We start from the raw sequence: 15,807 nt of genomic DNA on the forward strand, positions 1-15,807 counted from the left end.
TCCCATATCTCTTCCCTCTTGCATCTCCCTCCCTCCCACCCTCCCTATCCCACCCCTCCGGGTGGTCACAAAGCACCGAGCTGATCTCCCTGTGCTATGCGGCTGCTTCCCACTAGCTATCTACCTTACGTTTGGTAGTGTATATATGTCCATGACTCTCTCTCACTTTGTCACAGCTCACCCTTCCCCCTCCCCATATCCTCAAGTCCATTCTCCAGTAGGTCTGTGTCTTTATTCCTGTCTTACCCCTAGGTTCTTCATGACATTTTTTTTCTTAAATTCCATATATATGTGTTAGCATTAACTTCACCGTAAATGGTACTTGATTATGACACTTAAAACCTTTCATATATAATAACACATATATATGAAAGGTTTTAAGTGTCATAATCAAGTACCATTTACGGTGAAGTTAATCTGATAGTTAATGGTAAGTATTGCATGGTAATTAGGTATAAACACTAAGTAGCACGTATAAAGGACTGTAATTAGTGCATTTCAGGGAGCCAGGCAAGCATTTTTGAAGCAAGCTTGGTGGGGAGATGAATAGAAAAGCAGTTAAACCTGGACTCTGCTCTAATGATCCCTCGGACCAGAGGAGCCTCTTTGGCCAGAACTCTCTGCTTTTCCATGAGCATTTGCTCTAGGCCAGGGGCCCAGGGCAAGGGGACAGCCTCCCCTATCAGCACAGAGGTGATGAAAAGTCATAGATAGAAAGTATATTGGATTTGGAGAGTCTTCACAACTTCTGAAACACTGTACACTATCTAGCTGCAGCTTTGTAGTCTTTTAAGGTGAAGAAACAGGACACATAGGGATGTTTTCAACACTCTGGGCATCATTTAGCCATGATAGGATACTTCTAGGGCTTCATGAGCTCTGTTTTGATCCATTTCCCTATCAGTCACTGTTCATGAGGGATAAGTGTTTTCCTCATACCAGTGAAATGTCTGGTCCGTATCCGAATGTGTAGTTCATTTAATTAAGCGTGTTTTATTGATTATCTATCTACCTATCGACCCATGTACATTTCTAAAAGGTGGTACAAAAGATAGTTTTTAGAAACCTTAACCAGGGTGAAATGTCTTAATCCTGGGAATATCTGGTTATTTTCCCTGCTGGGTGTGCCTGTGTATAACTCAAGTGACACTGTCCTTACTTGACTGATTTTGATTTGGTGGGACTCGACAGAGCAACCTGGTTCAAATGCCAAATCATTGGCTTCATTCTTGCCCACTTTCCTACCCCAAGTTCAGTTCATTGTTAAATTTTGTTGGCTGTATCTTAATATATCTGGGAAATATTTATATCCCAGAAATATATCTGGGATCTGACCATGCTTATCACCTCCACTGTTAGCACGACAATTTAAGTCATCAATATCTTTTACCTGATTGTTATACTAGTCTTTTAACTGTTTGACTAGTTTCTACCCTGGAATCTGTTCTCCACAGCAGAGCTATTCTCTGCAAACCAAAGTCGATTTGGTCACCCTTCAATGGCTCTCCATTCATACCCTGCTTTATTTTTTAATGAATTACCATTTGACATAGTATGCATTTATTGGCTTATTACATTATTATTACCTTTTCTACAATATAAGGTCCATGAGAGCAGGGACTTTGTGTCTTGGTAAGGGTTTATCTTTATTCCTTAGAACAGTGTCTAGCAGGTTTATTAACACTTTATTAACCACTGAAGTCAACATCTACTATGGAGATTTTGAATTATTTTCGTTCTAAAAGTAAACTTTCTAAATCTTAATTCCATGGCTTTAACATTTTAAGCATTTGAGCTATAATCTACTCATTCTTAGCTCGAATCCCTTTGGTTGGGAAGCCAAACTAGTGAACGGACCTAGGAGTGATAGCAACTGCTTAATGAGCACTTCTATGCCAGGCTCTTGTGCTTCAGCATTTTGCTGTATCTCATTTAATTCTAGCCTAGTTCTAGAGACAGGTATTATTACTATTCTTCTTTTACATTTAAAGAGACTGAGACTTGGGAGAGATGAAATAACATAATACTCAGAGTTAATAACCCCTGAGCTGAGATTACAATCAAGGTGTGGTTGACTCTATACTGCCTTCTAGCCGTGTCCTCCGGTAACGCGTGTCAGGTTATTGAAGTAGCGAAGCGGCTTAATTCAAAGCATTCCTTCTGCAGTTCCATGTGCTAGGGTTCTGGGATATAACAAATGTCCCTCCATCCCCCAAAGACTCTTAGGGACCAAACCAGGTAGTTCCGCTTTCAGGAATGTCCTAAAAGCCACTGTCCTCTAAGCTGGGTCTCTTACTTTAATGTAAGTTTCTCAAGCGCAGAGGCAGTTACATCACCTAGGAAAAGACGATGGGATCAAAACGCTATGATCCAGAAGAAGAAAGCGTTGTCACCAATTTGGCTGACCGCTTGCAAATAGGGCACTTAAACATAAAGTTCTCAAAAAGCAGCCGACCCCCGGCTTGGAGGGAAGTTGGCGGAAAGAGGGGAATAGGTTTCGGCCTGACCACAGGACGGCTTCTCCAGACCCGCCCGGGCTCCAGCGCGTAAGTCGAGGGGTCCCTCCGCGGAGGCCAGCGGATGCATCGTGCGGCCAGAGCAGGGCTCGGGGGCGGGGCTCGGCGTGGGGGCGGTGCCGACGCCCGCTCCGCCCCCTCCTCGGGGATGCCGGGATGTTTACACTCCTGACAGCAGCAGCCGCTGGAGGAGGAGCGGGAGTCTTGGGAGGATGGGCCACCGCTAAGCTCGCGCTCCGGACGCGCCTCGCCGTGCACAGGGTGGGTCTCCGTGCCTGCAGCGTCCGCGGGGGCGGCGCGGCGGGAGGTGGCCAGCGCTCCGGGCCTAGCAGCTACAGCCCCCGGCCCAGCGGGCCTGTGCGCGGCACCGCCTGGCCGAGCCGCCCGCCCGCCCCGGGTCCCTCGCCGGCCGGAGAACGGAGAGCTCCCCGCTTCTTGGTGAGTCGCCACCGGGGTCTCTGGCGCGCGGGCCGGGGCCCCGCCAGCTGGGGCCGCCTGCGGGAGCCAGGCGGGAGGGGAGGTAGGTCCGGCTCGCGCGCGGCAGCCTCGGGACCCCGCCAGGGGGAGAGGAGGCTGTGCGGGGCGCGCGGACGAGCGGGCGGGGGCTTTGGTCCGGTCGTGGGCGGTGGCGAGAGCCTCGTGCCCCGTGCGGCTCGGGCGTCCGAGGCCGCCGCCGTAACTAAGAAACTCCGCGGCCACGGCTGCGGCGCAACAGGTCTCGGTTTGGGGACCCGAGGAACTTGGCGAAGTTCCGCCTCCCGCCGCACGCTCATTGGCGGCGGCGGTTATTTATTCCACGTGGATTGGTTGGGTTCAGCTGTCAGCCGTCAGCCTCAGCTGGACTGGGCAGAGCGAACTTCTGAGGAGAGGTGGGTGGTGGGAGCCTTGCAGACCGGCCTTGAGAAGTGCGGGGAGGGTTACCGGTCTGTTGGAGAAGGAGCTTTCCTGGGACTCTGTCAGAACTAGGAAGCGTCAGGGAGAGGGATTGCAAGGCAGTAGCGAACATTGGTGGTGATAGTGGCAATGGAAAAGAAATAAAGACATTGAACACTGAGGCCCAAGCCAGAGAGGCGAAGGGGAGCGCAGAGAAGAAAGGAGAAAAGTAAGACCACATTGCCCCAGGACAGGGTCAGGAATCGAACACAACCTAGAGGAAGGATCCTACAGTGAGATTTAAGAATCCCTGTTACCTCTTTCCTATATACTGTAGGCCTTGGGAGATGATGTTTCAAACAGGTGAATCTTGTTCTTGCACAGCTGTAGGTCTTGTTAGGGATAGATACTAAGAATAGACTTATTTTACAGTAAGATATGTTTCCAACCTTGAGCATTGTTGGTGATGGAATTGAAAGTCAGAAACATTGCAGAAGTGGAATGATTTTTCCCCTCCTTTGAGGCTACTGATCTTAAGGATGCAGTTGAAACGATCAGATGCCCATGGTTTGTAGAGCATTGTGTACCCGTTATAATTAGAACCACTGTTTCTAATTCCTTCTCCAAGGAATTTGCAGTTTCAAGGAGTATGCACACTCCCAGCAGGCTACAGCAGAGTGTCTCGCCAGGTTGCATTACAGAATAAAGTACAGAATGTGTGTGTGAGACCCATCTGTTCTGTTTAGGAGCTTGAGCTGCTCCGGGTGTGGTCGGAGAATAGCATAGTACTTTCACTCAAAAAGTTTATGGTACGTTTGGGACTATCAGACAAACACTGAAAGGGTGAATAGTTAGACAAGAGATACAATTAACTCTGTAATGCTTTGTGGCAACTCTTGCTGAATTGATGCCGAGTATTCTTGGCTGTAACGCTTGATGAAGGCCAGTGCCCCCAAAACGGTTAACATAAAGCGTAAGCAACTTCATTTCCAGACGAAGGGATCCCTCGCTACCGTCGAGGAGATCCAGTCCACAGGTTGCTTCACTCCTAAAACCGCAGCATCCTCAGCTTGGCCCTGGACTAGGTGGGAGCTTGCTGGGGTGGGGGAGAGATGTTGAAACTTTGAAAAACTTTGCGTCTCGGAGGCGTCAAAGGGGTAGAAACTATGGGGACGGCGAGAGGAGGGCGGCGAAACTAAAAGGCTAAGGCACCCCTAGTGGAAGCTGGTTGCTTTCCCGGGGTCTGGGGCAGCCCGGGACCTTGCAAGGCGCGCGGTCCTGAGATTCGGCTCTCGAGCAGGAGGCCCCGCCCCCTTCAGACTGACGGCCTCCACAGCCAATGCGCGGTGAGGACGGCGCTGCTCCCGCTGGAGGGCGGGCACTTCCCCCGGCCCCGGGGGCTCAAGGGAGGGGGGCGGCGTGTGGGATAAACGGGCAAGATAAGGGGAGGTTGTGAGGTAAACACGCAAAACGAGGAGGGGGGGCTTGTGAGAGAAACGCATAAAACGAGGAGGGGGCTTGTGAGAGAAACACGTAAAACGAGGAGGGGGCTTGTGAGATGGGGGACGTGTGGGGTAAACGGGCAGTGTAAGGGGAGGTTGTGAGAGAAACAGGCGTAAAATGAGGAGGGCGCAGCGGCAGGTTCCTAGGACCCCGTGGTGCTCGTCTCCTTTCAAGGTTCAGCCGCGCTTTGGACCCACCGGTTGGTGTGACTAATGGAGGGGAGGAGGGGCTCTCACAAGACCCCTCCTCATTTTACGCGTTTCTCTCACGAGCCCCCTCCTCGTTCTTTGAAATTATCTGAAAATGAAAACCAAGAAATGTCAGAATCCCAATCCTTAAGCGTTTTTACAATTACTTGGGACTCTTTCCACAGTTAAAAAAATTTTTTTTTCACCTAAAAAAGTAAAGACCGTCCCTGGAGTGCAGACTCATTTCCTAGTTTGCACTGCTGTGCTGCTCGGGGTCGTTGACTCGGGTCACACCTGCAGCGCCCTTCACGCCCTTTCCAACTCACACATTGTCCTGGCTGGACAATTTCAAGAGCGCTTTTGCAGCCCCTAAAGCAGCACTTACGCCAAGAATGAGGAAAGCACGCCTGGTATGATGGCCGCGTACTGGTGGGGAGGGGAGGTTTGAGGCCTCGGGTGTTAACCTACCCGAATAGTAAAACTCAGTTTTGTAGTCTCCACATGACCAGAACGCGGGTATAGTTTGTGCGCAGGAGTATCTGATCTCGTACTCCCCTCCCTTCATCTTTCTGGTGGTTGCAGTTGGCAGTGTGAGGCTCTGGTTTATTGCAAACATTTAAGTATTTTCTTCCCGACTCTTGTGCATTTACTGAAATGTAGATTTCTTTTTTTTTTTAACTTAAATATGTAGTCAGAGAAATCATTAGAGAGTTTTATAACCAAAAACTGTTTTCATTGGAACTGCCTGATGTTTTAAAATGTATCTTTCCAGTATTACTAGTGTAGCCACTGTTCAGGGCGTCTGGAGAGGAGAGAATAACGATTACTTAATGCAGTTTTGGAAAAGAAGTTGCTTAATTAGGTAATAGGTCCCCAAAATTCCTTTCAGGTTTTGATTTTTTTTTAAAACAGGCTTTGGTGTTTAAAAAATGTGCAGGGCAGCTGCATAAAGCAATACACTGTCCACATTCCTGGTTTCATTCAAATTAATATATTTGTCCCTTCAAATATTTGCTCAAGAGTTATGTGGGTAGGTGTTTTAGTACATCATTCATAAAACGTGGCAGCAAACTTAGCATAATACTAAGGGTGTTTTGGAAATGACCTGTGTGATTAATGTTTGCTCTGAATTGCCTTACCAGCAATTATTTTATCAGCATTTCTATAAATATATAACAAGATGTTTTAAGAAGCATTTCTTCATACTTTCGAATGTTTCAATTCATTTCTTCCTCCCTTCAATTTTATAGGGAATTTATATAATTGTAATCAAATATATTTATTTGCAGGATATAACGGCAATTGAGAAATTTTGAACTTATACATAGAACTAATGTAGAACCATTCATTCTTAGAGCTATAAAACCTCTAAACTGCTGATTCCTCTTTTGGTGAGTAATAGTTTGATTATCCCTGTGTATTATACATCTTTACAGAATAAGGAAAACACTTAGAGAATATATTTCATGGTTTTTAGTGAGCAGTGGAAATGAGAAGGACAGATAGATGGTCTTGAAGCATTCCTTAATTTTTTGGAGCAGGATAACTTCTTTTTTTTAACTTTTGTTAAAATAACAGCTGTCATACTATGTATATAACGAGCCGATACAATGAGCTGTTTGCTAATAGCTATCCAAAGTGTTAATCGGAATAGTGTGTAACTGAATGGAAGTTATTTAATTGGTCTATCAAATATTAGAAATTTGTATGTTTTCTGTTACTTAATGGAAATAGACCTTTCTGTAAATCTTGCCATTGGTCTTCTATTGATAATCAGTGTAAGTCATTAAAGGCAGTTTTTTCATACCAGGTTGCTTTTGTAGAGAACAGGGGTTCGCAGACTTTGTCTGTAAAGGATGAAAGAGTAAATATTTCTGGCCTTGTGAGCCGTATGGTCTCTGTGACAGCTACTGCCACTGTAGCCGTGGACATACCTGAACAGGTGGGTGTGGCTGTGTTCCAGTAAAACTTTGTTTATACAATCAGGCTGGAGGCCCAGTTCTGCCCTAGAAGGTAATACCAAGGGTCTAAACCTGATTCTAGGATGGATGTTTGGGCTGACAGGGATTTTCCACAGCACTGTGTTCGCCTTTTCTGGTCCTTTGATCCCTTATGACGTTCTCTTGATCTTCCCCAGTCCTCTCAGAATAACGCCCAGTTATTCATTGCCAAATTTTGTGTTTAGTCTCAGAGCCCTCATAAATATATCAGCCCCTTTCAGATTTATTCACCTGTTCAGGGATTTCTGTCATTCTTTGCCTCGGGGCAGGGGGGGATCCCATACCCATCCAGTGATGTTGAATGGATTTGCGCTCTCTCCGCTTCCTTCTTGTTGCTAAGCCAAGATGGACTCTGATGTCAGACATTTTTCTTTGCTTGATTGACTGATAGCCCTAGAAGGAATGTGCTTTGCTGTGTTTCTTTAACTAGTAGTTTTTGTTCTAAGTCGACTGGAGTGACTGCTTTTTCTGCTGTTAGAGAGAATTTCTGGCATGAGCAAGAGGGTGCACAGATTTTTTTTTCTTGTTAGAAAAATTGACTAAGCCTTTTTTTCTTTTTTTTGGCATTCTAATTTAATCATTTTATTAAGCTTTTTATTAATTTATTTATTGATAAGTCTTTTATAAAAGACTGTTTTTCCAGTAAAAAAAAAAAATTCTAAAAAGGGCCTGCATTTGTAAGGAGAGGCTATAGTCACGGGCGTTTGTGGCCTGGGAGTACTTGTGGGGTACCTGACTCTTTGCTTTCAGTAGAGTTAGCTGTGGCTGACCTGGTTGCAGCTGCTGAGAAGCGGTTGAATGGAATGGAAAAGGCAACAGTTTTGAGCTTACACAGAAGGATTTCCCAGTCCTAGCCAGGAGTGGGTTCTGGGTGGGCCGAAATATTGACCCCTCGGGGCGGGGCCTGGGGCTTCAGAGCTTCCCCGCTAGTTGCCAGCAGCTGCTACCAGCCTCTTCTCTTTGTGTGACCTTGCTGCACAAATATCATTTTCTGTGTTTACCATGATGTGAAAAAGACTAAGGCCAAGGCTTCGCTCCTACTCTCTGACCTTGCTTGAGTTACTTGATTTGTTCAGACCGTAGTTTTCTCAGCTCAGGTCACATTGCTTTGAGGAGTAAATGACAACATCTTTGTAGAAGGAGGGTAGTAGGCTCAGTGAGTGTTAGTTTCATTTCACCTCTTTCTCTATTCTTAGGACGTTTTGTGGTGGGAAAAACACGTCTTCTCAGTTTCTTCTGATGGCAGGCCCTGCTGCCCAGCTTTATCTGAAGAGGCTCCTACCCAGCTCTGCTGCCATTTCTACTTTCTCCGCCTTAATTATTCTTCCCTTTTGCCCTGTGATTTCCATATTTATAATTTAATTGTTCCCAGCACGAGTTAATGTTTTTACTAAACTTTGTGGGGAGAGGGCAGTAATCCTTAGTTCCTCAGGTAGAAAAAGCCACAAGAGCCTTGGGGGTTATAGTTTGGACAACAAAAAAAGTGAGAGTTGCAGAAAGATACTTAAATACTAATTCAAAAATGGAAAAAATTAAAATATTCTTTCTAGTGTGCTTCCAATTCTGTTTTTTTTATTGTTAAGGTATTTTTCTCATATTCTGCTACTTAACTGGCAAATTACTCTAATTTTTTTGTGGTCGTAACCATAGCAAAGCCACATATCCTCTATATATTATGATTGGAAAAATGGAACAGTTAGACATGTTTATGAAAAATTGTTATACCTCTAAAATGTAAGGAGTTGCCAATCTTCCATTGCCTTTTATATCTGTTGAACCCTATAGTAAAATAATGGGATATGTTTGCATACTGTCATAAAGATACCCAGAACTGGACAATAGGTAATTTATTTCAGGCAAATAGCTTGTTCTTATTTCAAATAGTTTACTTCTAAGCATGGTTTGTTATTTAACAAGTACAGGTAAATTGAAAGACATTATACAAGAAGAATGTTTATTGATGGATTGATTTTATAGGAATAAATTGATGTTTATTCTCCATTTTTTATGGTAACCTACAAATTCACTTCTTTTGTGTGTGTGTGTGTGTGTGTGTGTTTAACAGTCTTTGGTATTTAGACACATTTAGAATAACATAGCAGCAGGTGAGGTATTCAGTGAAAGATGGCATTTTTTTAACATTTTAATATATACCTAAAATAAAGTTTTAATGAAGTTTCTACATTTGATAAATATTTTGGTTGTTGAATGGCATATTGTTTTCAACTTCACTTTGTCATTTTGTGACCTAGAGTGTTCAAAGTATCAGCTGTTGATGAAGAGCTGTATTTTATTAGGTGCTTCTCCCACTGCTCTTCTAATCGTTCTCATCGCTCTCTCCCTCTCTCTTTTAAGTAGGAAGGAATTTATTACACCATGTTTAATAGTATTTGGTGGCTGGGAGGGAGTCTGAGCTTCTAGCAAGGTTTCCCAATACTGGGCCACCAAGGGAGTTGCTGCCTCTTTCGTGATCAGAAAGCCACCAGCCTGGGACTACACAGCCACTGCTCACGATGGCGCTGCTATTCTGGGGGCCCTTGACTGCTGCGGTCCAGGTGATGGATGCTCTGGGTTCGGTACTTAACACCTCCTGTATTAGTTTCCCAGGGCTGCCCCAACAAATTACCACAAACTGGGTGGCTTAAAACAACAGGTGTTTACGCTCACAGTTCTGAAGGTCAGAAGTCAGAAATCAAATTGCCCACAGGGCTGTGCTCTCCGTGCAGGCTCCTGGGAGAACATGCCCCATGCCCTTCTCTCAGCCTCTGTGTTGGCGGCCGTCCTGGACGCTCCTTGGCTGATAGGTGCACCACTCCAGTCTCTGCCTGTGTCATGTGGCCTTCCTCATGTGTCTCCTCCTCCTCTTAAAAGCGCACCAGTCTTACTGGATTAGGGTCACCTGATGACCTCATCTTTACTTCTATTCACTTACACTTAAAATTTAACAAGCAAAATCTGTACTTTTTTTTTTCCCCTCCCAGATTCTTCACCACACAAAAGATTTTTAAGATTTCTGGTCTTCCTGTTCTGAACAGAATATTTTCAGGTTGTACAGAGATTGTACCTGAGAGATAAAGGTACCCAGGTTATCCTGTACATATGTCATCTGCAGTTTGTATTTTATACTACCATAGAAGAGCTGTTCCAAAATCAATTTTCCATTCACCATTATTTTGTAGTTTCCCTTAGGAGACCTTAAGTCCATAATTCACTAAATCAAATACTTTCAGAACTGGAAGGAAACTTATAAATTGTCTAAACTGGCCTTTTCATTTAATGTGAGAATAAACTGAAACTCAAGGATGTGAATTTGCTAATCCACATTCCACTAGATTCCTTAATAGTCCATATTGCCTTGTGTGTTACCTTTGTCATGCTCTTGGTAGTAGGCATGGTGTTTTGTTTTCACTTGCTTGAATTAGCAGTCTTGTTGCATTCACAGTACGTGCTCAAAAAAAGACTTGAGGATAGAGTGACATTGCACCTCTGATTGCCCATATCAGGGCCTTGATTCAAGTCAGCAAATATTCGAGAGCCCAGCTGTGTAGTGGGGAAGTATTTCTGTTGCCTCTAGAACGAGGAACGTTAGCGTATGTTGCTATATCCTTACTATGAAATAGGATCAAAGAAGAAGAAATTCCTGTTATGGAGGCCAGTTCTAGGAAGCAGTCCTTAGTTAGAGATGGTAGATAGATAGTAAAGGCCAGAAAGCTCCTGGGTGATCACAGGGTTGTTTGGTCAGTATTTCATAAATAACACATTTCATTATATTAGATACCTTGATTCATGAGGGCCAGGCTTCATTGTTTGTTTGTCATTTTGCTGTATTGACAATAACTTACGTGTCCTTGTTGCTTCTTGCACAGTATGTATGACTGAAACGTTTGTTAACCCCACTGACCAGTTTCTCCCTTTAATTTCTTCTTTTGCCATGATTCAGAGATCATGATGGGCTGTTTCCTTTTTCTCTGTAGCCATGCCTTTCTCTTAAGTTGGTTCTCATTTGTTTATTATATGTGTTCCCTGTTTCAGTGAAAATCCTATCTTACAAAGCAGTTATTAGAGATTAATCAAATCAATCCTAAAGGATTTGTCTTATAATTCCTTGAAATAGTTATATCTATCTGTACATTGAAAATAATTTTCAGAAAACTTGTATAGCCGTTCAAGAATACATAGTGGCCTTCTTGCCATCACCGTGGTAGGCTGTATTTTCAAAGCATTTGTCCTATTACTGTGTTTCTCAAACTATGGTCCTCACAATGCCTGTGTCAGAAACACTGATTTGATAAGTACAAGCACTGGCGTTTAAAAGCAAGTACCCCAGATGGTTGTTATACACAGATTGGAAAGCTACTGTTCTCTGATATAGTGCAAGTGATTTTAATGGAGGTGTTCCTCAGGCAACAGTAAGAAATGCCACATGGCCTTTTTAAAAAAGATTTTTTCATTTAAAAAATTATTTATGATGGAAGTCCATCCCTACTGCTACCATCATTTCTCACTGGGGCTGTGTGGCCCTTGGAGTAGTTCACACTTAGTAATCAGACCCTTCTAAGCATATGTAGCCAATGTTTCAGCTCAACTGGTGGCCAGGTATTACTGAAATCAGTGTTATAAATCAATTAAAATAAATTAGATAAATACACATAACTGTAAATAAGAATTGAGTAATAATAGAAAATTCCACTTCAAACTAGTGAGAGAAAATAGTACATCTAAGTGTTAATTTTAGTTCTGTCCCAACCAAACGGTCCCTCTTGAGTGTACTGCTTGTGCTGTGTGCTGTTCTCACCATTTTTGGCATTTTTAGGGTATTTTTCTCAGCTGGGTGTGAAGGCTTACCACTTCCCTTACCTTGAGATGGTTTGCATTTTGCTTAAGGGCAAAGCCCTTAGCCTGGCAGCAGAGATTTTGCCTCCAGGCCCCAAGGCCCGAGCTTTACCTGCAGTTGCCTCTCTTGCTCCTGGGTTTGACTTTGCCAGGCTCTCCTGTCCTGCTTATCTGGCCGAGCTGGAAAGTGTTTGGGAACAGCGTGATGACGGCGTGATGACTAACCTGTTCCTTTTTCCATCGATAACAAGGAGCTGGTTCTCGAGTCCTTTCTAGCTGCCCTCCTTGTCCCAGATACAGGCCTTAACATGTAAGTTATGTTCTTTACTTAAGCAAGCCTATGTGGCCATTTTAAAACTACTTTCTATCAGTGATTTTTTGTTTACCTTTTTCTTTAATTAATTTGGAGTGTATCAATAAATTCAGGCCCTTTTTGTTTATCACCATTTCTACACCCACCTTAAAGAAATATATATTTATACACATATACATATGTAGATCATAAATAATGTAAGAAGAAACAGCTTGACAAAGAAGGTTTTGAAGTCCTGGATTGAGTCCAGGTTCGTTTTTGTATGTTTTCAGAGGCCAAGCACAGGGTCTTAGGGTGAGTTAAATTAATATCCACAGAACTCAGTTTAAGAGTTGAGTGTCTGGCTTAGGAGAGAGATCACGGGGTGTGATTAATGGTTCAGTTAATAAAAAGAAGCCTGGGCTGCAACGATGTGCTCGGTTGCCAGGACACCCTGTCTCCCGGGCTGTGGTCCCTGCAGGGCACGCTACAGTTCCTAGGCCTTTTTTGTTCACGAGATGGGTTGTCAGCCTCTGAATGGCAGTGTTTCCAGAGTAAGACCCAAATGAACATCCATTTTTCTTCATTGTGAAGTTTGTGGGGTATTTGCGTATGCATCTTGAGACCCCTGGAAAGATGATCCAGTTGGCTGCACAGCATTTGATGTTAAGCTTAGTTTCAAATCAAGGCCAGCTTTCTCTGAATTTGGAAGGCATACTTGCCTGCAAGCAGAGAGGCAGGCCGTTTGCTCTCTGGAGAGCTGCGGCAGCTGTAAGGGTGAGTCTGTGTCTCTTCCCTTTATGATCCTCCTTTTCGCATTTGTTCCTTTATTGTTCTCCCCACTTTCCTACTGGGCCCCACCAATTCACAGGTTGAAGAAAGAAATTTGGGGATATTGGTAAGTAGCTCACAGTGAGTAGACAAATAATCTAAACAAAGATCTATCTTTATGCTTTTAAAACTCAGTTTTGATTAATTGCGGAAGATGGGAGACAGGCGTGAGCAGTGTTATCTGTATGATCACTCCTGGCTCACCCGTCTTTAACAGCTCTGTATCGGGACCTCTGTCTTCAGCCTCAACCCTGACCTGCCTTTCCAGATTCACTTCTTTATTCTCCCCCAGATGTTGGTCCCATCTGACAACTTACCATTTTTTGATAGATTTTGTACCCTTTCTGGCCTCTGCTTTATCTTTTTCTAGCTGCTTTTAATTTCCATTTTTTTATACTTCAGCTGTTCAATCTCAGTGATTAAAAATCATCTTTATCCTTTAAGACTCTGCTCAAATGTTATACAAAAAGTACAAAGAAATCTTCCTTCTGCTTCTTTAGGCCTTTAGTGCTTATCGACTCTCCCTGTTGTTGTACTTGTCTTAGCTTCCGCCCTGGAATATGTGCTTCTGGAAGGTGTGAATCATGTCCTGTACATATTTGTGTTTCCTGCAGGGCCTGGGACCATTCTTGTCAGAACTGGCCATTCAGGGAATGGCAGATGACTGCATCCCAGAGCCTGTATGGGGCAGAAGGTCTGGGTAGATACGAGTAGTGAGAGAATGTCCAGGACAGTTGAGCAGTTGATTTCAGGGAAGTATAGGGTGAATGGCAGACACAGGGGCCCACAGGGTGTGGTATGAGGGAGGTTTACTCAGTGAAATGGGTAAAGGTCTCACCTGGGCTTGGTGTCTGAACGCTGAATTTTTGAAAGATCTCAGAGTGGGGTGAGATGGGAACGAGGACTGGGAAAAAACAGGAGTATATGCCAGACACGAAGTTGGTGGGGATGGAGAGGGGTGTGGGGTCAGGACAGAGACCAGTTGGGTGATTAGGTATAAATTAGAGGCTTGGGCAACAAGGAACAAAGTAAGAACTGAGCTCCTCTAATTAGGACATACATTGAAACAGGACCAGGAGTCAGATGACATTGATTTGAACCTGACTTATTACTAAGGTGTTCACCAAGTATCCTTCTGTTTCCCTTCCTTAGAGGCTAGCCCATTCCTAGTTCAAGGTAAGTGCTTTGGCTTTTCTGTAAAGGGAAAGGAACCTCTCTCTGCCCATAGAGGGTGCTTACTGTATATATTTGCCAAATGAATTCCATTATGATGTTCTGATAATCCCCTCATGGATAATCCCCTCAATAACTAAGTTATTCCCTTCTTAGGAATAATTACTAATTTGAATTGATGGAAAATTATCATTTGATTTGTGTTCATCAAATGCTGACATAGTAAAAAGTTGTTCCACTTCAAAACAGATACGTTTTATTTAGTATCTTTTCATATTTTTAATTGCTAGAAGTTTAAAAGAACAATCAAAATGTCAATAATTATTTTAAAAAACATTTAAAGGCCAAGCCAGATGGACCAGAAATACATTGTATATTCATGAACTCAAGAAGAGACACATAGGCAGTTAACCTGGGAAGGTACCACCTTATCAAAGGTCTTGAACACTGTGCTCAGGAGATCGACCCTTTCCTCTCCTGTGATGTGATTATAAAGAGTTACTTGTACCTTTATGGTTTCAAGTTTTGTTTTTAATAGGGGTAAAAGCTATAGTGCTTTGATACTTCTTTATTTGGTTCTTAGTTAATGGCACGTCAGGAACTAGCATCAAAATAGAATCAAGGTTATTATAAAGGGGACCTCAGATATATTTGTTAAAAAAATGTATTAAGTTGAGTTTGGTTTATGAGATGTATGAAGAAATTTAGTTTATATTTGAAAATCCAGACTTCAGTGATCCTATACTATACTTTAAAGTTACCAAGAAAAAGTAAGATTACCAAGAAGAAGTGCTATTTCTTTCTTTTTTTTAAAAAATAGATTCCCCCTTTAGCGTCCTCTAACTTTTTCCCCCTTTTAAAATTAAGGATTAAGTTAAATTTATTTGTTTGTCTATCTACTCGTTGATTCAGTTTTTAAGGAAACACCCCCAACACCTTCTGCCTGTTTCTAGGTAGGTTTTAACCTTGTTTAAAATCCTTCAACTATTGTCTTGAATAATTTCCAATCCCTTAGTCTCCTAACTGCGGTTTGGGCGTTGGTGCTTGCTCTGCTGCGTCCTTAGCTCCTGTCTTCCTGCCCTGCTTGTGGTGGCCCCGCTCTCCCTGCGTCAGTCGGGACGTCCCCGTCCTCTGCCCGGCCAGCTCGCACAGTTCCTTCAGATGCACCTCGGTGTTTTCTCTGCAGGGCTGGCCTGGCTGCCAGGCTGCCTGGGCATCCTTCCCATCAGCTCTTGTCCTGGCAGTCCCTGCCACGGCGTCTGGTGGAATACTTATTTCCTGATATTGTAAAGTCTGTTTCTTTGTCTCCCCTAAGAATAACCTGATGGGTTGGAATTACCTCAGTGCTTTTTGTATTCCCAGCCACTGGTAGACACGTTAGCTGTGGTCAAAAAGTGGCTGAATGAGTTTTGGAGAAGATAAGAAAGCAAGCAGATGGGCATCTGGGATGGGTCCCAGTCACGGCAGAGGGTCTGGGTAGGTGATATTGTCCTTTATCTCCAGTTCCAGCACGTTTTTCTCCCTACCCCTGTCCCCCACCTTTGAGTAGCTGTGGCTGTTTATTGAAATGGGATGAAATAAAGACATGAGAGACTTCA

General features: G+C 43.6%; 1 protein-coding gene across 3 annotated transcripts in view; it reads left to right on the forward strand.

Annotated features, from left to right (window-relative positions):
- Positions 1–2,828: 2,828 nt before the first annotated feature.
- The window catches only part of NEK7 (NIMA related kinase 7), a 152,879-nt gene continuing 139,900 nt past the window's right edge, over positions 2,829–15,807 (forward strand). For all 3 annotated transcript variants that reach the window (XM_059998791.1, XM_059998792.1, XM_059998793.1), the window contains exon 1: positions 2,829–2,954. The gene's annotated coding sequence lies outside the window, so the exon portion shown is untranslated. The remainder of the gene's footprint in view (positions 2,955–15,807) is intronic.

The sequence above is a fragment of the Delphinus delphis genome, chromosome 1 (assembly GCF_949987515.2).
Source record: "Delphinus delphis chromosome 1, mDelDel1.2, whole genome shotgun sequence".
Classification (NCBI taxonomy): Eukaryota; Metazoa; Chordata; class Mammalia; order Artiodactyla; family Delphinidae; genus Delphinus; species Delphinus delphis.